General features: G+C 36.9%; 1 protein-coding gene across 12 annotated transcripts in view; it reads right to left on the reverse strand.

Moving 5' to 3' along the window:
• Nucleotides 1-23433, reverse strand: part of CHRM3 (cholinergic receptor muscarinic 3) — a 453733-nt gene that overhangs the window by 315708 nt on the left and 114592 nt on the right. For all 12 annotated transcript variants that reach the window (XM_023637166.2, XM_070263481.1, XM_023637218.2 and 9 more), the window contains exon 2: nucleotides 3262-3370. The gene's annotated coding sequence lies outside the window, so the exon portion shown is untranslated. The remainder of the gene's footprint in view (nucleotides 1-3261; nucleotides 3371-23433) is intronic.

Consider the following 23433-nt stretch of genomic DNA (forward strand, 5'->3'; position numbering starts at 1 on the left):
CCGACAGAGCAATCTTGTGACTATTGTGGGAGGGACATTTCAATCATATGTAAAACATCCTGTTGGGAGTACATAACCACTCTGTGCACCCTACTTCTTTGGTGCCCTTTCTTCCTTCAGGAAGAAAGGCCCCAGGCCATGGGCCTCATAAAGCTTTGTTTAATTTTCTCCTGCTATTCTGTCTCATGTGAATTTAATTCGTTCTCCAGCCAGACGAACCCACAGAAGGTAGAGGAAATGTCTTCCTCCCCTACAGAGGTCAGAATAAGCCTCATCAGAGGTCCTCTCTCACCCAGGTCTCCCAGCAGGGACAGCCAAGCAGCAGTCAGGTTTATCCCTACATCCATGATACGTGGGCTCTTAACTACAAAACCACCTCCAAAACCTTTACACTCAGAAGCCACCTCCACAAGCACAGCTGTCCCTGCTGTGGGCAAACTTTATAAAGGCTAAAGCTATTGGAAAAAGAAACAGCAAGAAGAACACAAGGGAGTGTGCAAGGCAATGTTCAATCATAATGCAATCTAAATTATAAACAAGGCAGATTAAATTAACATGTGACAGACTCTGGCTGCTGATATGGACAGATACAGAGATGGGCTGACCAAACACCAGCATTGTTTCAGAGGGTTTCTAATTACCCGGTGAGGGAAGGAGACTTCACTTTCTGTTCTGAGTGATACACAGCAGCCAGGCAATCCATTCTTGGCTTAGAATATTGCCCTGAGTTATCAGTATTTCCCACCTTGGGAACAAATTATGACTCATTTGAAAAATGCCACCCATTACAACCACTGAATTTTGTCCAATACAAGCCCGAAGGACAATACCTTAAGTTTCTTCATAACAAGAACAAGTATACAGCCTGACTTAGGTCACATGGTTATGAAAGTTCAAGCACTTCCTCTCCATCCCTTTGTGACACCCAGTCTGCATTTTCACCTCCTTTCTTCTTTTCCTTTTCTCTCCAGAGAAAAAAGTCATTTTAAATGTGGTAACAGCCCAATCTTCCTAACAAATTAAACAACGAGCTGATACTCCCTATTAGGCCTAAAAAAGTCAATGGATTTTTGTCATTTTTATTTTTTAAATCAGGATGCCAGATTTAACTTATGTTTGCCTTTGTCATTTGATTTAAATTATTTTCTTGTTTGAAATTCTGGATCTAACAAAGCAAATCTCATTATTGGGTACATCTAAAAGTCCCCTAAATATAAGCTATGGCAAGGAGGTTTTTCAGAATCAGAGAATCTCTGATTTATATTACTTTATAATTGCATTATGTAATCATTTGTGATCATATCTTCACAACTCCAGTGAAGGTGAGAGCTACCATTCCTTGCCAGATGCCGTTAAACCATCCTAACAAAAGCAGCATGGAGTATATTTTATTTATTTCCATTTTAGTTTTCAGAAACTGAGACTTCTAAAAGTTCAGTAACTACTCTAGGTTTCACCATTAATTAACAAATGGTTTTGAACACAGGCCTTTCTGATTCCAAAATCTGTGGTCGTCACCATAATCCCATACTCCTCCAGTGAATAACAATCGCTAATATTGATTGGTTACTTCCTAAGAGTCCCACAGTGCTCCTAAGCACTGGACCATATTAGCTCACGTTATCTATACAACAACTCTGTGTGATAAATACTTTTATCATCAGACCCATTTTACAGATGAGAAAACTAAGACACAGAGAGATTAAACGACTCACCCAGCATTGCAAAGCTGGAAAATGATGGAATTGGGTTGCAACGCTAGGCAATCTGACTCTAGATATGCCCTATACTTAAGGACTATGCTACTATATCAGCAAGTTGATGGATTTTGCTTGTTATTCGATTTTTGTTTCACTTATATGCAAGCATTTTATTTGTGTAATAAGCCATTGCCTTCTCAATGATAAAATTATCTAATTTCTGGAAAAGAATTTGCAAACAGTTACATTGCATTGGCCTGGTTATATAATAACTTCATTAATTTTAGTAGAAAAGTCTTTCTCAGTATTACTAGATGCATTTGTTAAGATCTTCATTTTTAACCTTTTATTTTAAATAGCTAGCTGTACTCTGTAAGCTAAAGAGTATGGTCATATAAGGTGTTAAAGAGATTTCAGTAAACAGAAGCATTAAATACAGTAAGCTAAATGAGGAATATCTGATCGAATTTCTACACTGTTCCCTTAGTATCCTGAAATTCAACTATACATAAAAAGCATACAATGTATCTTTCTTTCTCCAAGTGTAAACACTGAAAAATAAAAGCTAATAAGAGAGTACATATGCCAGAGATCAGAAGCAGAAATCTAATACTTATGGTTAGTGGAGACTCGTGTATGCAGTGTGTGTGGTGAAACATATATGTTTTTCCACATTTCATTTAAACACAATTTTCTCCAATACAACAAATAAATTTGGGTCCTAAATTAAAACTGTCTGATTTTATCATTTATCTCTTTGCTGAATAACATACAAAATATTAGGCTGTATTAACCAATTTAAAAAGAAAATCATAGTTATAACTTTTTTTTCCAGCTCCCTACTTGTAATACTAGTCAGCCACTGACAAAACTATCTATTTTTATGGGGTTCACAGCTAACTAATAATTTCATAATATCACCTCATCTGACTTGTAATCTACGAATTAGGTAAAGCAGAAATTCTTCCTCTCGTTTTGCATATGAGGAAGCTAAGGGCTAGAGATTCAAGGGAGTAGTCAGTGATGAATGTTGGAGCTGGAACTAAAATTAAGGTCTTCTGACACTGAGTATAATTCCCCTTCCATAACATCATAAACATCGTATGTCAATTACCATATGATACTTGTGTAAGTGGACACATATCAGACACCCTGTTGGGTAAAACTACAATAAAATTGAACTGTTTCAAAATATTAAACTAGGTAAAATCTTTAGGCTTACATTGCAGATTTATATGATATTAAAGAACTGAAAGATGTTGAAACTTTCCAGTGACTTTTTTTATTCAGTTAAAAGAGAGGTAAAATTCTATAATTCTAAATTCTGCCTTTATAGATACACATTTACTACCATACTAATGTATATACATATACATAATAGATACATCTTAACCTGGACTTTCATTTTGCAATTGGTTGGTACATAAAAAGACTAAATCTAGCCACATTTCATAACAGCACCACGAACACATGTATTTTGCACATTTTTTCATTAAAAGTGTACACTATTGAAAATCTCAGTACATAACCATGTGAATAATATTGAATAGAAAATACCTACTAGTAAAGAGCCTTAGTGGTGTACATCATGATGGAAATGGATACAGTTCAGTCAATCCATGGTCCACTGAGCAACTCTTAACCACAATATGTGCCATCACTGTTCAGATCTACAGAGACACACAAAGAGATGACAAAGTCAGTCAATAAATATTTCACATCATTCACACAAGGGTATCTTCCCAAACTATAGCATTAGAAAACAAAGACACTTGACAGGTAATCCAACAGAAGGCCCTTAATTTACACCCCTCTATTTTCCACATAATGCATAGTACAGTGGTGAAAACACACTATGTAGTGTATTACTGATTAAGAAGTAATAAATTTAGTGGAGAATTGGTATAACATTATTGGAAGGCTATAAATTCATCAACAAGAAACAAAACAAACAAAAAAGCTCTGATGTTGAATTCCTCTTAGGGCTTATGTGCTGAGCATTCCATCATGCGTATGTAAGAAACTTCATTATCTTCACAACAAAGCTGCAAAGGAGGTAGTCTCCTCACTTGACAGATTTTAAGGCTCAGGGTAGTGGAACAATGGCCCAGGATCTGAGCTCTATGGTCCATGCTCTTTTACCATCACATATGGAGTGGGCAGAGCACACCATTCTTCCTATGCTTACCTGTGCTCTGTATGCCCTACAATATAAGTAACAGATATCAGAGAATTACATAAGATGTATCTCATCAGTCTCTGTTTCCCTTTTATTTCTTTGGAAGACAAGCATGGTACCCTACTCATCTTTGTATGTCAAATAAAGAGTGACATCTTATTTTGGGACACAACGTCTGGCACATATAAGTATTTTCTGAGTAAATGAATGAATAAACAGCAACAACAAAAGTAGGAATTGGCATATATTTTTTGTCTCAATTCACACTTTTACTCCGTCAATCCTTTCACTTACTTGCCAAGCTATCTTCCTGTGTGCAACACAATCTCAAGAGAAAAAAGTCAAAAGAATACTCTGAAAAATCATGTGAATGAAGTTCAAATATATTCATTCAAAGAATTACGAACTAGTTAGTAGTCAGTTTAATTTAGTTTCATTGGAGAGGTTCCTGAAGAACAGCAGAAGGTTAAATAATAAAGAAAATTTCCAGAGCGAGAAAAAAACATCCACCTTTCACTTCTAGATCAGACATCAGCTTGCTAACAGAAACTAACCACCTTCCCTATGGCAGATCCCAAGGGGGAAACACTGTGCAAATAAAGGAGAAAATGGAAATGGTTAAAGACTCGAGGAAGAAACTTCACGATCACAGGAACTAGGAAAAGCTGCTCTGGATTGGAGATGCTGTAGAGAAGAGCCAGACTGGAGACCTTGAGAGTCAGACCCCAATTTACCCTGCAGAAGAAGTGGTGCCGCGGCACACTGCCTGTCCAGAGCAGGGTTTGGCACACTACAGCCCGCTGCCTGTTTTTGGGTAGCCTGTGAGCTAAGAATGGTTTTTACATTTTTAAATCGTTGGAAGAAATCAAAAGAATCACATAAATTATTTGAAATTCAAATTTCAGAGTCTATAAATAAAGTTTTATTGGAATACATCCACAGCCACTCATTTACATATTTCTCTGGCTGCTTTCATGCTACAATGGCAGAGTTGGGAGGTTGTGACAGAAATAGTATGACTCACAAATTCTAAAATATATACTATCTGACCTTTTATAGAAACTGTTGGCTGATTTCTGGTCTAGAGAATTGTTAGTTCTCAATTTGGAAGGGATGATATTAGAAAAAGGGGGCAGATTGGAAGCAGAGGATGGGAATTCACTTCTCTACAGAGGATCAAGAGATCAGGGACATTGTAAGAGCTGCACTGAGTATGGCAGGGCTTTTTCTGGAGGCAGTGGGGCTTTTCCCTGGAGGAGGCACTAGAAAGAAGGTTAGAGTCAGCCCCACGCAATCTGTCACACAGGCTGGGCCAATGAGGATGGATAGAGAAAGCTGCCCATCAGCATAAGTGCCATTTTCCAAAATGGCAGGATGAAGTTCTCATGAAGGAAATCTCCAGGGCTCTGACTCCCTCCCTCTATGTGCCAGGCTCCAGAGTGGCAGATAGATAACCAGCCCTCCTGCCAAAGGTCTGAGAAATAAGATTACAAGAGCAAACAGAACAACCCTGAGTAGGTTAAAAGACACTCCATCCACCCCACTTAAGGGCAAATCATGGGCCATATCTAAGGATAGATAAATGGGTGATGAAGCAAAACAAAGCACAAAGGTTATGAAAAAGAATCTGCTACATAACACAAGGAAACTATAGCCATCTTTATAGAGAGGAATCATTTACATTCGACAGACATCAAAGAAAGATAAAGTAAGTTTTGTAGAACATCTGCTTTGTGCTGTCAATGAAGTTTGAAATTACACAGAACAAAATTCCAAGGATTTATCTTTAGAGAAGTTAATGAAACCCAAATAAATGAGAAAACACTGAAGTGGTTTCCCATTCAACTATTAATTGCATCTCAGTGAAGAGAAGTGGGAATCTGACCTCAAAGACTTGGGTATGAACACCAATTCCACCATATTCTTGCTGTATGACCTTGGACAACTTACTTCATATTCAAAGCCTCATTTACGTCACCTCCAAAATAGGGTTATTCTGAGAGCTGTGTGACAAAATATGCATGAAGTCTCCAACATACTGCCTGTCATATGGGAAGTACACAGTATTTGCCAACTTTTCCTCTTCTTTCTGGTCTGGTTATGCTCACTTTCTCACCCTCCTGTTCTAATAGTAATTCATCTACCATTATTATTACGGCTGTGGAAAAACATCAGTTGCCAGACATGAAGGTCTCTCCTATGTTGTCACACTTGACTTTGTATCTTCTGCTTTTTTTTTCTGAGGAAGATTAGCCCTCAGCTAACTACTGCCAGTCCTCCTCTTTTTGCTGAGGAAGCCTGGCCCTGAGCTAACATCCGTGCCCATCTTCCTCTACTTTATATGTGGGACGCCTACCACAGCATGGTGTGCCAAGCAGTGCCATGTCCACACCCGGGATCCGAACCGGCGAACCCTGGGCCGCCGAGAAGCGGAACATGCGAACTTAACCTTTGCACCACTGGGCCAGCCCCTGTATCTTCTGTTTTTTCTGGGTAGCCTACATCTTTTAACTTTGGGCCCTTCTCTAGATAACTGATAAGCTGGTATTCACTTGAAAAAAAAATTTAATTCAGTAGTGAATTCTGTAACCATCTTTAACCCCTTAGGCAGAAATATACAGCCACAACATTTTGTGCATAAATCTGTTATTAGAATTCATATTGTATTATCTGTTTACCTGTGTCCTTCCTAGGAGGCTATAGCTTGATCATCTTGACTGATATGATATCAAGAGGACCAACTATGACCTCATGGGGAAGACAGACATGTAAACACACACCCACGCGCACACACATGCACCACATTTCTATTTATGTACTGACCTGGCAATGGAGATTGCTCCTGAGTCTTTTGACTCTTTTTAAGTAGATAGCACTTTCTTCATGCCAGTTGCAACCTGGAGTCTAACACTGACTTCAGAAATACTAGGTACACACCAAGCCATATTATTTGTTGAAAGAATGAAGAATGAAAAAAAGACAAAGAAGAAGAATGATGGAAAGGTAAACTTAGTAAGGATTTGATATATAAAAAAATGAATGCAGCATATTGCTGGTAGCACTGGCCATTTAATTATCCTGGAAATCCATCTGGAAACATGCACAAAAATAGTATAAATTTTTTCATTTATAGAATTGGATAAATTTTAGAAGTAGTTTCCAATAACAATCTTCCCCCATATTTTGAACATCTACTATGTGCCAGACTCTGGTAGGTACAACATCTAAGTCAGCTCTTATTCTTATTTTTTCACAGAAGGAAATTGAAGGTGAGGAAAAAATAGGGAATTTTTTTTTTTCTTGACTAACATCACACAGACAGTAAAAATCTGAATATATCAAATTCTGAAGTCTAGGCCTTTACACATAACAAACTAAGCTTGGTCTCTACTTTGTTAAAAGGTATTCTTAACAGAAGATTTACTGTGTAAACAGTCAATAAATGGACTATCGTTGTTGTTGCTGCTGTTGTTAATACCATAACCCAACAAAAGGGAAAGAGTTTAACACTATGGAATCTTACATTGTTAAGTTTATATTAGTCTTTATTACTACAATAAGTATAAAAGTTATGCTAACATAAAGAAATATGTATATAAATGCAGAACACAAAATGTTATGCATAGGCTCATTAAAATTACAGGCAATTTCATGTATGGTAGATTAATAAAAATTAGAGGACAATGTAATGAAAATAATAACATTGGGTGATTATAGGCAACTTATTTGAAGTTCATCAATTTATTTGAGAAAGTGCAAATTAGCTCGAGTTCAAATTTACATTTAAAAACAATGGATAACATGGGCTGGCCCAGTGGTGTAGGAGTTAAGTTCGCGTGCTCTGCTTCAGCAGCCCAGGTTCGCAGGTTTGGATCCCAGGCGCAGAGTTATGCCCTGCTTATGAAGCCATGCTGTGGCGGTGTACCACATATTAAAAAGTAGAGGAAGATGGGCACAGATGTTAGCTCAGGCCCACTCTTCCTCAGCAAAAAGAGGAGGATTGGCATCAGATGTTAGCTCAGGGCTAATCTTCCTCAGACAACGACAATAACAATGTGTATAAATTTCTAAAAGTGGTAGTAACACCCTAGACCTTCTTCATGTTGAAATCTCACTTTTTCTCTGAGCAAGATAACAAATTACTGTTGTTTCAACAAGAGCTGTTTGTTTGTCTATTTATTTACTCTGCTGTTGGAAAGGGAAACATTTAGAGGCAGGTTTACAAAACAAAATTTATTGAAGCAAAGTTTCTGAAATGGAGTCATTTAAACAATCTACTCTATTTAAAATAGACATAGTGTAGCTTAATACTTCCTAATTTGCATAAGCAATCAGTACTTGATGATGCTAACTCCTGTACTCAAAGGTTTTGTATATATATCACATATATATATATGATATAAAGTATGTGCTATTTTAGCAAAACTGCAAAAAGAATAGTGACAAAAGTTATTACCCAAAAAAGAGTAAGAATATTTGACTAGAGCAACAGTTGAGACTCAAAAACATGCTGATGTGAGCTCAGACAGCCACCTGGAAGCTAACCCTGCAGAGGACATCCAGCTCACAGGTCATCTTAGTTTCAGACTTTCCTCTGAAGGCAGTTCTAACCCAGCGTCACTGACTCATGAAGCGACTGACATTCTCTTATTCTCATTGCATTATAACAGAACAAAGGCACAAAAAATTGAAAAGAATTCTGTTTAATCAAAAGCATCTTCTATCAAAGGAAGTACAGAAACATGACCTTGATGGAATAGCTGTGAAGCCTAATCTCCGGGGAGACAGCAGTAGCTCCTTCTGCTGAGTGGGTGGCTTTTCTTCCCTACAATGGTTACGCCCAGAGTTTCACACCTGATATATCCATGGTTTGAGCAATCTAATGGTTAGGCTCAGAGCAAATGGTGATACTTTGGATAAAAATACATATTTTAGCTAGGTTTTCCATAACTTGAAGGGCTAGCTGAAGAGTATTTTTTCTTTCTTTGTTAAGACTCTAAAGTTATTTTTCATTAGAACTCACTATTTTAGTAACTGTATTTGATGGCCACAGTGGTAAGGTAGGAAAAAAATAAATCCAAAAGAATGAGAGCCTTGGTAAAAAAGGCTCAGGCAGAACCTAAGTAGGAGATGTACTCCTTAGTTTGTTTAAATAGCTACTGGGTAGGTTTATGTGCGTGTTTACGTATGTAATGAGGCAACTGTCACTTCATGTTTATATTTATTGGCTATTAAACTTTAAAGACTAGCTGTACTGAAAATTAACTTCAATGTTTATTCTACATTTGCTCTCTTGCTGTTCCAATTCCTCTTTTCCATTAATTGTAAGTAAGAATAGTTAAATTAACTAGACAAAAATCAGTGGATTTTTTTCATATGTAATTTACAAAACAGAGACAGCAGCTTCTAACTCTATTTAAATTTTAAATCTAACTCCAACATTATCTAATTGGGTTGAAACATCCATTTGGCAGGCTGTGGACAAAGGACTCTCTCATGAATCAGAGCTGTCACGATGGTACAAGCTGTTTGATGGAGGGGCACCATGGCGGTTAGAAAATGCAGAAAGGCGGTCACAGGTTAGGGCAAAGGACCAACACAGAGAAAGTGGGAAGCAGTTTCTATTGGCATCTTTCTGGGAAAAAACCCAAAACCTTTCAGAGACTCTCACTGCTCTTTGTAATTGCATTGAAGATGAGAAGTATGCAAATTAAAGAGATACTTGGAAAACCCTCCCCAAAGGCTATGGTGCAATCTCATTATTTCAACCATGACATGCCCCTGCTCTTCTCTTCCTTCTGCGTCTCCTCCTCCTCCTCTTCTTTTTTCTCTCCTTTCTCCTTGTCCTTTTTAGTAGGAGCATCCTCATAACCATCATTATTCATGTGCTTACCCATGTTCTAAGCACTTTGATGAATGCTTTCCAAGCATATTTATTTTCTTTTCACGATCTCCAAAGATTGTTATTATTGTCCATATTTTTACAGAAGCTGCGGTTCTTATAGACTGAATTTCAAAGCCAAATAGCCACTTGAGTGGGCAAAAGTTAGAGAATCAAACCCTAATGTGTCTGATTCTTTTACTAATAAAAGAAATATTCCTGGGAGTGTAATGCTGTGTAAATGCAGAACTCGCTGTAACACTGCAGACCCTGAGCATATAAGGAATTATATGTGGGTTTCAGAAGAGGAGATCGGGAGCTGAATGAAGTTACCCTTCAGAACATAATTTCATCTCAGAGAGCTACTCAACTAAACATTCTTAAATATTAAAAGCAATAGAATAAGTACTTAGAAAACAAATAGAACTAATTTCTGAATCTTAACGTTAGGAGGGACCATTATTAATGCCAATGTACCAGTTAACTTATGGACGATAAAAAAAGAAAAACAATTGTGATGAGACCAACAGGTGTCTAGACTAGGGGAGTGGCTAAAGGTGTATTTCTTTACCAAACTGCAACAAAATTAGCAATGTATGAATACCTGAGCCATCTGAAACATGCTAGGATACCAGATATAGAGCCCAAGGGAGCAAACTTAAAAGTCATTTTTAAAGATTAAGAAAGGAAAAAAAGAAACCAAAGAAAGAAAAACAAGCTTAATTATCATCTAATTATTATCTTAAGACCTAACAGAACCCACTACTGGAATGCTGAACCTTTGCACCAGAACACATCAACAGAGGCAAAATATGCATTTAAATTGAAATGGAAATGGCTCTCTTACATGTTTTTCTAAACTGTCTGTTGGGATGCATAATCATTTTCAAGTATTTGAGAAGTCAGGGCACTAGTGATTCTGAAACCTGAAAAGGTCTTGGTTTCCTGGAAGCACAGTAAGAAGGAAGGCAGCCAAAAGATCATAGAAATTATTAAGGCTGGGGTTTTCTCTTTTCACTTTACCGGCCTGGATATTTAGATGGCTATCTTCGCGAATGTCTTTGGATACTTTCCTAGTTTTGTCTTGAAAGGAAGTGATTTATGACTCTGAAATCATATAGTTACCTCAAGTGGATATTACAATTGTCAGAAAGATGAGGGTTTACCAGTATCGTGGGTATAGAGATATCTCAGGCATGTTTTGGAGTTAGGATATTTACAAATTTAACAAAAAGCTCCTTAGTCTTTGGAAGTGATAACCCTTTAATGTCAAGGCAGAGTTAAAGACAAAGCAGTAAGCTTTCCGTAGCGCTGGTATGTCAGCACTCTCTAGACTAAGTAAGGAGGATTGCAGTAAACACTTAGGGCAACAGGACACTCTGCTCTTAGGGTAGAAGGAGGTCAACCTCATAGCTTAAAATGGCAGCAAGTTTTGCTTATGGCAAAACACATTTAGGATTTCAGCACATCTCTTCAAGCAGCTGTCTTGGCCCAAGACCCCCTCTAACCTACACATTTAAGCAAGGGAAGTATCATTCTAAATGTGCCAAAAGGAGGGCCTTTCCACTTACACATTAAAGGAAGTAGGTTTCTGAGTAATTACAGATTGATATGAACAGAATTAAGAAACAAAGGACAACCAATATTCCTAAGGTATGGGGCACAAAGGCTTGGGACAGGAGCTCCCCTTCCCTATGTGCATACATACAGGTCGTTCTTAAGCTATGCATTTACACAGTGAAGACAACCAGTAAGCTGATCAACCTTCTTCAGAATCCCATGTCTGATGGACACAGGAAGACCCTGGTTGGCAGCCCCACCACTAACTGCCAGGGCCAGTGGGTCAAACACACTCTTCCTCAGTCACAGCTCATGAGTATTAATCTTGAAGTTATGCTCTCCGTCTCAATACAGATTGTTTGCTTCAGGCAGAGGATGGCTTTAGCCAAGAGAATACTAGTAACCATGTCTTCCAGCTAGCACTTCTAAATAAATGATTGAGATAGAATGGAGGGGAATCAAGCCACAAGCTCCCCAAACGTTGCACATTTTGGGAATTGGAAAACCAAAGCTAAGGTTAGAATTTAGGTAATTAATCCAACCAAAGCAAACTTGAAACCATGAGAATAAACCATATAAATCTAGTGCTATTGCTGCCTCCTGGACTCTAAATGCAGGATGGAATTGGGAGTGAAAGACTTAAGATGCCTACCCAGACCTGTGACTAGCAACGCAATGATGGAACCTAAATAGGGCTTCTTCACACAGGCAGCAGGCTTGCAGCTTGAAAGCAGGGCACAGTGTTCACCTACTCATGCTTAAGATACCTGACTTGCCTCAGCCTCATCGGCAATTCCAGATCAGGCTGTCTCTCTGGTTCAAGGTCAAGCTGCAACAGCCTGTACCCAAAGGCCCAGCTGATCACCTCCTTTGCAGTCCTTGCCTTTACTTAGGCCTAATCTATGGCCCTGCCTCTCAACAGCCACTGACCTCCATGAGGTTGACTTCTTGATCCTAGGGAACAAGCTTCAGAAGTGTCAACAGCAGCTCCAGGCCAGGATTCTGTTGAGAGAGATTCGCAACCAGAAAGACAATTGTAGGGACAGGGAAAAAAAAATCTTTCCAATAGGACAGGTTTCTTAGGCCTACGCAACAGCCCAGGGCAACCCAGGAGGCTGAAGAACTGCTGAGGAGTGTGTGTCGATGTAAAATGACCAATAACCATTCTACAGATAAGAGAAACCCCAATTTTGATTTATAGGTTGGTTACAGATTATTTACCTTCACAGCAGATCCACAGTTATTTGGGTCTGGAATGCTAGAAGTACAGGGCCCAAACGGATAAAAATCGAACGGACTTAAAACATACTAGATAAGAAATAAAGTTCTCTTAATAAGACCTGGTAACAACTGGGGCTCCACTCAAAGTTCTAACTTGGCAACATGGCAGCAATACGATGAACTCTTTGGAGAGAGGAGACAGAATGCATTGAGAGCTTTCTGCCCCAGATATGATGGGTGCATAATACCAATATTAACTATTAGTAGATTTCTCCCAATTAAGTTTCAGTCAACAGCACATGGACTCTGGGCCATTGACATTGATTGACTGGCATTCTAGTAAATGTCAAGTTTCAATCTGTCCACCCTCCTTCCCTCAACAAATATTTGGTGCTGAATTAAATCCATTACTGAGATTCTATTAAAGTACCATTATTTGATGGAAGAAAGTTATAGAAGAAGCCCAGGCTGCAAATGCTGAAAGATACACCTGAAACATAAGCTTCATGAGAGCAGATTCTTTCTCACTGCTGCATCTCCAGCACCTGGCACATAATGGATTATTTTTGAATGTATGAGTATTCCTATAGAAAGATAGTATCTTCAAAACAAGTCTTTACTTAAGCTTAGCAGCTACCAGCAGTTGTACTACATGCTTCAATTAATGATAGTCTTACGAGAATCACACATTATTTTTATCATTCACTACCATTAATTGAGATTCTCTCCTGAACTAAACAAAATGCTAATTGTTCCAAATATGGATTGTGTCATTTAATCCCTATTACAACCTTGAAAATACATAAAGCCTCATTTTACGGATTAGGAAACTGATGATTCAAACTTAGATTGGATTTTGCCAGATTTCATTCACTTTCCACCATACAATAACTTAACTTTTTGTTTATTTCCTGTTTCAGAGAAGGTCCCTGAAATCAGAAATAATAGGTAGACTTTTAGAGGTGAGAGGTGACTGCTAATTCTGGCATCATCATTCTTACATCATGATAGTAATCTAGCCAGCGATCCATTCCCAATCTACAAAGTGGGATAAAATAAGGTAATATATATGTGAAAATGCTTTGAAAATTAAAGACATATGGATGCAAATCAGTGTGTGTTATCCCAAAATGAACTCATGAAATGGTAAGGAAAGGGAGCAGGGGACATCTAGCTAACTGGCCAGAACTGCTGAGGCAGCTGAGCCTCAGTGGGGCAATGGACCGGCAGCCAGATTAGCCTCATGGCTGACGTAGTACCATCATGGAAAGTTTCGCTCAGCCATGGGGAGCCCTATTTAGTATGTTTTATTACCATGCTCACATTAACATTGAGGAATAGAAGGAATAGGATGGTTTTCTTTCCTAAAAACTAGGAGTAACTTGGCCTTCTTTTTCCCCCAGAGGAGAGTGAAAACGTTTCAAAATACATTATTTCTATCAGAGAGCTAGGAATCGTTAAAGGATGCTTCAGAATTATTTAAGTTAAGGTTTTAATTAAGGGAGCATTTTGAAAAAACAAAAATAATCTTTTTTTCATGCACTAATAAATCGGAGTGAAAATCAATCAAACAACATAAGTAATATTTTAGCTGACTCCGCTTCAATCTTTTTCTTATTTGCTTGGGATTATGCATAGACTTATAGCAAAGATTATGTTAAACTTCACCTGACAGTCTTTTCTCTTAATTACCTTTTTTTTTCTTTTAGCATATTCTTGATTACTTTCATACTTAACCTCCCAGTTTTCATTACACTTTGCTTTTTTTTTTTTTTCAGGATTTTAATGTTAAACTTTATCAATCAGGGTAGAACTCTTACACATCTGTAAGAAAAATTCATCTTAGAAACCCATTCTAGAGACACTCTTTTCTACAAAGCAAAGCAAAGAGTATACACAATTTTCCTTTAGAATAACCAAGTTCATGATATCCTGAAACTCTTAATTCATTATAATTCTATTTTAAGTAGAATTACAGAGAATACTACTTCGTAACATTTTATAAGTCCTGACATGACCAACCTCTATGATTTCTGTTTAATCCCTCAATAGAATCATTGACTCTCATTAAACTGTTTTTAAGTTTCTGATCAGATATTCTCATGATTCTCACATTTTTAAAAGTAATTTTCCTCATTTAAGTTCATCATCTCTATCAAATATGTAATTTCTTTCCTCATTTTTGTCCCCAAAGCTTTTAAAAAATAGTGGCCAACTACAACGATGTGAAACAAATTCTGAAATGAGTCCTACTTATTCTTTTATTATCACTATCAAACACACTAACACAGGGAGCTTGGCACAAAACATGATCCTGGGCGCCATGAGGCTCTCATACTTTGGTTACAGGAAATCTCATTCCATCAAGAGTATAAGCAATGGAATGCAATAAATCTTGATGTAACCTTATGAAGTGAACAAATGAGACAAATAATTCAATTTGTAAAAGAAATCACATGCATACAACTTTCTATACACTTTAATGGGAGGGGTTATTGAAGATAATGAGCTGATATATATGTCAAACTGGGTTTATTGGGAAAAACTTCCCACAATACATCCGTTTGAGCTTGGACTAGATAATAGTAAAAAAATACAAGAAAGCGATGGCCTGTTCTGAACTTGGGAGATAGGTTTTTGCTAGTGACGGCAATTCGTTAGTCTAGCGTGGGGCCCTAGACCGCCTGCTTCGGGAATGAGGCCTGTCTGACAGGATGGGCAAAGGAAGGAGAAATACACTTCTTTAACGTTTTAATCTTTGAAATGGAAAAAATAGAAAAGACAAATTGAAAATAAATCCCTCAGCTTTCAGATGATACTTTCAATATTTTAAGATATGAAGCAAATTAATACAAAATTATGTGGCAGTCACAAACCTGCTCTAAATATATCATTCCCAATAGCTGAGAAAAATAATAATATCTATTACACGGTAGATATTGCGATTGCATTTTATTGAAGAGAAAATGAAGTTTTTCAGTTAGCAAGTGGCAAAGCCTAAGTTCACATGCATCACTGTGTTTTGAGTCAAGGGCTCATTCTCTTTTAATCACATTGGTAATTTTGCTAAGATGTTATTATAAATAAAGCTAATTTTAAAGTTGGGTTTATTTAGAAATAATTTACATATAGCAAAATTCACCCTATTTTAGTGTATGGCTCGTTGAGTTGTCATAAATGTTCACAGTAGTGTAACCATGCCCACAATCGAGACATGCATTTCCATCACCCTAGAAAGTTACCTGTATCCCTCTGTAGTCAATACCACTCTACAACCCAGCCCTGGCCACCTGCGCTCTGATTTCTATTCTTGCAGTTTTCCCAGAATGTGGTACAAATGAAATCATACAGCTTAAAGCCCTTTGTGTCTGGCCTCTTTTACTTAGCATGCTAAGTGAAATCGTTGGCCATAATTGTAAGAGTTTGTGTCATGATTCTGAATTCTGCCCCATTGATCTATATATCTGTTTTTATGCTAGTATCACGCTGTTTGATTACTGTAGCTTTATATTAAGTTCTAAACAGGAAGCGTTAAGTCGTCAAACTTTGTTGTTGTTTTTCAAAATTGGTATTTTGGGTTCTATGAATTCCCACAAAAGTTTTTTGAACAGCTTATTAATTTCTGCAAAAATCCTAGTGGAATATTGGTGGGATTTTATTGAACCTAAGATAAAGTTGGAGAGAACTGCCATCTTAATAATATTGAGTCTTTCAATCCATGATCATGGGATGTCTCCTCATTTATTTAAATCTTTATTAATTTCCCTCAGTTAACATATTCTTTCTCTCAGAAAGTTCCCTTTTCTCTCAGCGGTGTTTTGTAATTTTTGATATACAAGTATTGTACTTCTTTTGTTAAATATATTCCTATGTATTTGATTTTTATGAATAAAATTATTTTAATTTCATTTTCAGAAAGTTTATTCGTAGTATGTAGATATGCAATTGACTGTGCATATCTCTGTTTTTGCTGAATACTTTTTATTAGTTCTAATAGTATTTTTGTGGATTACTTAGGATTTTCTACATAGAGAATCACGTCATCCGTCAATAAAGGCAGTTTACTTCTCTTTTAATCTGGACTCCTTTAGTTTATTTCTTTATTTATATTTAATTTTGGCCTAACTGCAGTGATGAAAATGTCCTATACGATGCTCAGTAGAGTATTAAGATTGGACGTCTTGTCTTGTTCCCTATCATAAGGAGAAAAGATTCAGTCTCTCATTCTCTAAAATAATGTTAGCTATAGATTTTTTGGTAGATGTCCTTTAACAGACTGAGAAAGTTCCCTTCTATTCCTAGTTTGCTGAGAAGTCTTTGTTTTTGTTTTTAAATCAGGAATGAATACCGGATTTTGCCAAATGTTTTTTTGCATCTATTAAGATGATCATGGGTTTTTTCCCTTGATTCTATTAATTTGGTATATTACATTAATGGACTTTTGGATATTAAACTAAGTTTGCGTTCAAACAGCAAATCACACAGTTAATTTATACACATTAGTCAATTTATACATTGATTTTGTTTGCTATTTCGTTGATGGTGTTTGCATCTACATTTATGAGAGATATTGGTCTGTACTTTTCCTTTCTTCTCATGTCTTACCTGGCTTTGGCATCAGAGTGATATTGGCCTCATAGAAGCAGACGGAAACTGTTCTCTCCTCTTCTAAATCTTGAAGAGTTTGTGAAGGATTGGTATTATTTCTTCTTTAAATATCTGACAGAATTCACCAACGAAGCCATGTGGGCCTGGGCTTTTCTTTGTGGGAAGATTTTAAATTGCTATATCAATTTCTTTGCTTATTGGCCATCCAGATTTTCTATTTCTTTTCGCATCAGTTATCGATTTGTATCTTTCTAGGTATTTGTCCATTTCATCTAAATTGCCCATTGTTGGCAGAAAGCATTTCCTTACAATCCCTTTAATTTCTGTAGGATTGGAAGTGATATTCCCTCTTTTGTTCCTGATTTTGCCAACTTGCCTTTTCTTTGTTCTTGGTCAGTCTCACTAAAGGTTTGTCCATTGTGCCAATCGTTTCAAAGAACCAACTTTTGGTTTTATTTATTTTCTCTATTGTTTTTATTGGTTTTCTCTACTGTTTTTCTGTTTCCAATTTCATTTATTTCCACTGCGATCTTTCTTATTTTCTCCCTTATTTTCATTTTAGTTTGCTTCTCTTTCCGTAGTATCTTAGGAGGAAGCTTAGATTATTGATCTGTGGTCTCCTTTTATTATATTGTGGTCATTGGAAGTTATAAAATTTCCTGTAGCACTGTGTTAGTTGCATCCCACAAGTTTGCATGTGTTGTGTTTTCTTTTACATTCAGTTCACAATATTTTTTAAATTTCCTTTGTGATTTTTTTCTTTGACCCATGGGTTACTTAGGAGTATTTTGTTCAGTTTTTAATATTTGAGGATTTCTCAAATTTTGTTCTATTGTTGATGTCTAATTTAATTTTGTTATGGTAAGAGAACATAATTTGTGTGACTTAAACCCTTTTAAGTTTATTGAGTATTGTTTTACAGGCCTAGCATATGATCCCTCCTGAAGAATGTCTCATCTACTCTTAAAAATAATATGTATTTCGGGGCTGGCCCCGTGGCTGAGTGGTTAAGTTCGCACGCTCCGCTGCAGGCGGCCCAGTGTTTCGTTAGTTCGAATCCTGGGCGCGGACATGGCACTGCTCATCAGACCACGCTGAGGCAGCGTCCCACATGCCACAACTAGAAGAACCCACAACGAAGAATACACAACTATGCACCGGGGGGCTTTGGGGAGAAAAAGGAAAAAATAAAATCTTTAAAAAAAAATAATAATATGTATTTCACTGTTTAGGGGCAGAACATTCTACAGATTCCTTTTATTTCAAGTTGCTTGATAGTATTGTTCAAACCTATATCCTTGCCAATTTTCTGTTTCATTGTTCTATCAATTATTAAGAGTAGAGTATTGAAATCTCCAACTATTCTTGATGAATTATCTATTTCTCATTTCAATTTTGCCCGGTTTTGCTTCCTACAGTTTAGGGTTTTGTTGTTGGCTGACTATATGGTTTTAATTGTTTTATCTTCCTGATGAGTTAACACTTTCAGCGTTATAAATGTCCTTCTTTGTCTCTAATGTTTGGTCTGTCTTTCTGTTGGTCTGTTTTCAGGATTTTCTCTTTGTTTTTGTCTTGCAACAATTTGACCATGACGTGTCTAGGCATGGATTTCTTTGTGTTTATCTGACTTGATGTTCATTGAACTTCTTGGATATGTAGACTGATATTTTGTATAAAACTTGGAAAATTTTGGCCTCATTCTGCAAACATTTTTTCTGCCTTTCCTGCTTTCTTCTTTTAGAACTGCCATGTGTTGATGTGCCTGATGCTGTACCACAGTCCCTGAGGCTCTTTTCATTGTTCCTCATGCTTTTTGTTTTCATGGATTATTCCTATTCATAAATCTTTAAGTTCATTGATTCTTCCTTCTGCCATCTCAAGTCTGCTTTTGAGTCCTTCTAGTAAATTTTTATTTGATTCTTTTATATAATTTTTATCTCTTTGTCGATATTCTTTATTTAGTGAGAGACCATTCACATATTTTCCTTTAATTCTTTAAGCAGAGTCCTTTAGTTCTTTGAACATATTTATCACAGCTCCCTTGAAGTCTTCACATGCTAAGTTCCACACCTGGGCCCTCACATTGACAGTTTCTATTAAATGCTTCTTTTTCTTTAGTATGGGTCACACTCTGAAAGTCTCATATTTCTTAATTAAAATGTTTAGTTATTAATTTAATTTTTATAGGCACACTGCTAAGAACTGCTCGCTGTTTTAATGTGAACAAAAATTTTAGTGGATCAAGTACTATAGATAAAAATATATTGTATTAATTTAAGTTCATTTGTTGGGATAGAAAGTTGAGTTTTAGGAGTTGATAAATTAGCAGTTAATTCAATAGTGCAATTTATTAATTTGATTTATGCTTGGAGAAGTTTATTATCAAAAGTAACGAGACATATATATGACAGTTTGTGAGGGTATTGGGCAGTAGGATGAAGGAAAGAGTTTGTTGTCAACTAAAAGTCTTTAATAGAAGAAAAGGGCTGAGACCAGTACCTGAAGCTAGCACTGAACCTGCACAGGATAATCTCTGAAGACTGATGACTGTCGGCTTGATGTGAAAATGAATGATGAATGGACAGAGATAATAAATAATCAAGCAAAATAACAAAATTAACAAGACATCTCACAATATATCAGCTATCTAAGTTTCAAACTAAAAGACATTTGACATCGGAACTTCGTATATATTCACTCTCAGATTAGCACATCAAAGCAGGTGGTGCTCACTAAGCTGAAGATACGCTATATTTTATGATGTACTACCTCTGCAAATAAAGCAAGACTTGCAAGTATTTCTTCAACAACAGTTATTTTACCTTATTTTCTTTCCTGAATGGCAACCATTGTTCAAACACTTCTTCAAATACTAGAAGAAGACATGAGTGGGTTGAGAAGTGAATGAGAGGTGAAGAGGAGGATCCGATAAGTGTAGACTGCTCTTTTAAGCCTGAATAAGGAGAGGAATATCTATATTGGGTTTTTGGTTATTCCAGAAAAAAAGATTTTATTATGCTTGTCTCCATTCCAAACTAAATGAATACCCTTTTATGTCCATCTCTGACCTCTACTGCTCCAGGACTCACAGGTGCTATTTGTAACAAAGACTGCCAGGTACACCGTTCAAGTCAAAAGTTTTGGCATTTACTATAGCTGGATTGCTAGAATTTTCAAGAGGGCATCATATTTACTCTGTCACCATTATGCCCTGCTCCTTCAAACAGATGGTGAGCCAAAAGTCCAGTGAGAACAGAAAGGATCCATAGAAAGCATTTACCCTATTGTCAGAAGAGACATTCAACAAGACTTGGCAGGTCTGTCACTGATCAACATGTTACTTACTCCCTATGTGACAGCAGGAATCAGTCCTGCTGAGTATTAATAAGACAAAAATCTCAAGACTTTTCATATTCCATCACAAAACCAGGTCTATCTAAGAGATAGCTGACACAGACAGCTGTGACTTGCCATCATCTCAGTACAAGAAAAAGAAACTGGTAACATGAAAGAGTTTTACTCCCTCTTGAATTCATCCATCCATTTACTCAAAAGTATTAAATAAAGATAGTTGCTGACATTTATTAAAGTCTTTCTACACTAACCCGTTATACAGTTTTCTCTTATCCTCACATTACCCCATGAAGGTCTTCATTTTGGAGATGGAGGAGTTAAGTAAGAGCTCACAAGCTTCCATTCAGTGCTGTGCACTTTGCAAAATATGGAAATACAAAATATATGTCATCACGCTCATCTTTGTAGAAAGTAACTGTGTAGTACAAGAAAACAGATTTTTGAAATTGTACTATGAGATGGTAATAACAAAAAATAGTTAATATTTAAAAAAATGCTTACTATAGAACATGCAGTTTAGCATCTTACATTCATGATCTCCTTTAATCCTCATAAGCCTTTGAAGTAGGGTCTTTGATTATCTTATTTTTGTAGATAAGGAAACTGAGGCTTACAGAAGATAATTAAATCCTCAAAAGTTGTTAGCTAGTAAGTGATGAATGTTGTGATTGAGATATTTAATATGCTGTAAGAACACAGAGAAAAGAGCAGTTAACCAACTTGGGAGTTCCCTTAAGGCTTCACAGAGAGCTGTTCGATGTTTGAACCAAGGCTTGAAAACTGAGTAGGAGTTCACCTTGAAGGAGAGAGCAAAAATTGCAGACCTAAGGAACAGCATGTGGAAAGACATGTAGTTGTCACAGTTCCAGCAACAACGAATAGGTCAGTAGTGGTTGAGGAAAGAGCCAATGAAGATGGTAATGAGTGAGAATACAGAAGGATACAAATGGAATTGGGGAGGAGATTTTTTTGAGCACCTTGCATATTTTTTAAGAACTCCAGTTTTCACAACACAATGGTTAACAGCTCAGGCTCTGGGAATTCAACAATTCTAGGTTGCGATACTTGTAGGCTTATCTTTTATTCAACATGTTACCTTGGCCAAGAAACTTTAACCCATTGTTTTTCATCTGAAAAATAGGAATAAGTATAGCAACTATTTCGTAAGTTGTTATAACAGTAAATGAGATACAGCACTTGTAGAAGACTTATGGTATATAGACGTAAAAAAACATCCAATGAGAGTTAGTTATTCTCATCATTGTTAATATGGTTGTTATCATTATGGATGAGACAGACTTAGTTTGGAGCTGGTGGAAAATAAAAGTAAAACAGGAAAAGTTTTGAAAATAGGCTCGTCTTCCCTGGTCCTATCAAATAGAGCATCAATGTGGGGTACATTCACTTGCACTTTATTGCAACAAAGGAATCAAAGCAGGAGTGCATTTGCTGAGGCCAGAAGATGTCTTACTCACCAAAGCTATGGGGAGACCAACCTAGCCAGGGGCCTCTAGTAAGTACTGGTATCCAAGCCAGCATTGGTATTCATCACAGAGGTCAAATCAAGTGGGCAAGGTGTGACCTAATAGCTGATAAAAACACTAGGATGAAATAGAATTGTTGGGACTCTTCATTAACATACAAATGTTAGTTATCCATTGAGAGTACAATGTCAGCCAGGGTCCAGAAGTTCAGAAAGCAAGATTTAGCATTTTAGAGAAAAGCAGGCAAGTAGAAGACAAGGTACTAATCAAAATCACTCTAAGGTAAGGAGGGACTATTGGTAAGGAGACCTGTCTTATGAGCTATTCCAATATGGAGAGACTAGACAGGCTAGGATATAAGCAATAAGAAGAGACTCAGGGTCAAGGCAAAGTTTGCTTCAGCACAATCAATACGAGGAAGGCAGCCAACACAGCTTAATTCCAATTGCCCCATGTGATGGAGCTAAGACTACTTCTCTCCTTCTAATCCCTCATCAAACCCAGCTGACATCCTGCAATCAGTTTAGCCCAGTACTTCCCAAACCCAGCTGTCCAATGGAATCATTTGAGAAGCTTTAAATGTACTGATGCCTGAGGTCCACTCCCAGGGACTCTGATTTAATTGGAATTGAGGTGTCCTGGGCATCGGGGTTTCTAAAAGCTCCTCAAGTTGATGGCAACATGCAGCCATGGCAGACAACCACCGGGGCAAGCAATACATTAGGGGCAGTATCTCATCTCCCACCTGTTTGCCGTTATTCAAAATAATGATAAAACAGACAGAAAGTTGTCCTGTGGAAAAATGCACCAGCCTGACAGTGACTAAAGAGTTACAAATTTAATCTATTTTCAGGCACTAAAATAAAAAATTAAGCTATCATGAGGTAGTGGGTGGGGGAAGGTGAAGTGGTACATACACATACATTGCTGGTTAATTCATTCTGGTTAATATGGGAATGTGTTGTAGCATTATTCAACTTCGGCTGAACTTTTGGATTAAACCCCAAATAAACCTGTACAGCCTATCATTTATAAGTGTTCAAGGTACAGCCTGCATACAGCATATGTAAATATGTACATCCTAATTTGTACATGTGTTCATATTGTATATGATTAAAAGTTAAAAAAGAGAGACAGAAAACCAAAATGCTTAACAATACAGTAACTGAGAATCAAATTAGGATACAGCAACATGACATCAGGTGGCTAGCAAAGTAAAAATTAGGAGGACTATCTAAATACACAGAAATTTGCATAAGAAAAATGAAGCAAAACTCACAGTAATGTATTCTGGTTAGTACTTTGTAAAGGATGCATGAGACAGCAGATTGGAATGCCTGAACTTGCTTGGCTTTTCACTTTATAAAACCCAATATATATTTAAAAATATTAATTTATCTAAGTATTAAAATAGAGGATAATTAAATATTTTTCCAAAAAATGATA

Source organism: Equus caballus, chromosome 1 (assembly GCF_041296265.1).
Source record: "Equus caballus isolate H_3958 breed thoroughbred chromosome 1, TB-T2T, whole genome shotgun sequence".
Taxonomy (NCBI): domain Eukaryota; kingdom Metazoa; phylum Chordata; class Mammalia; order Perissodactyla; family Equidae; genus Equus; species Equus caballus.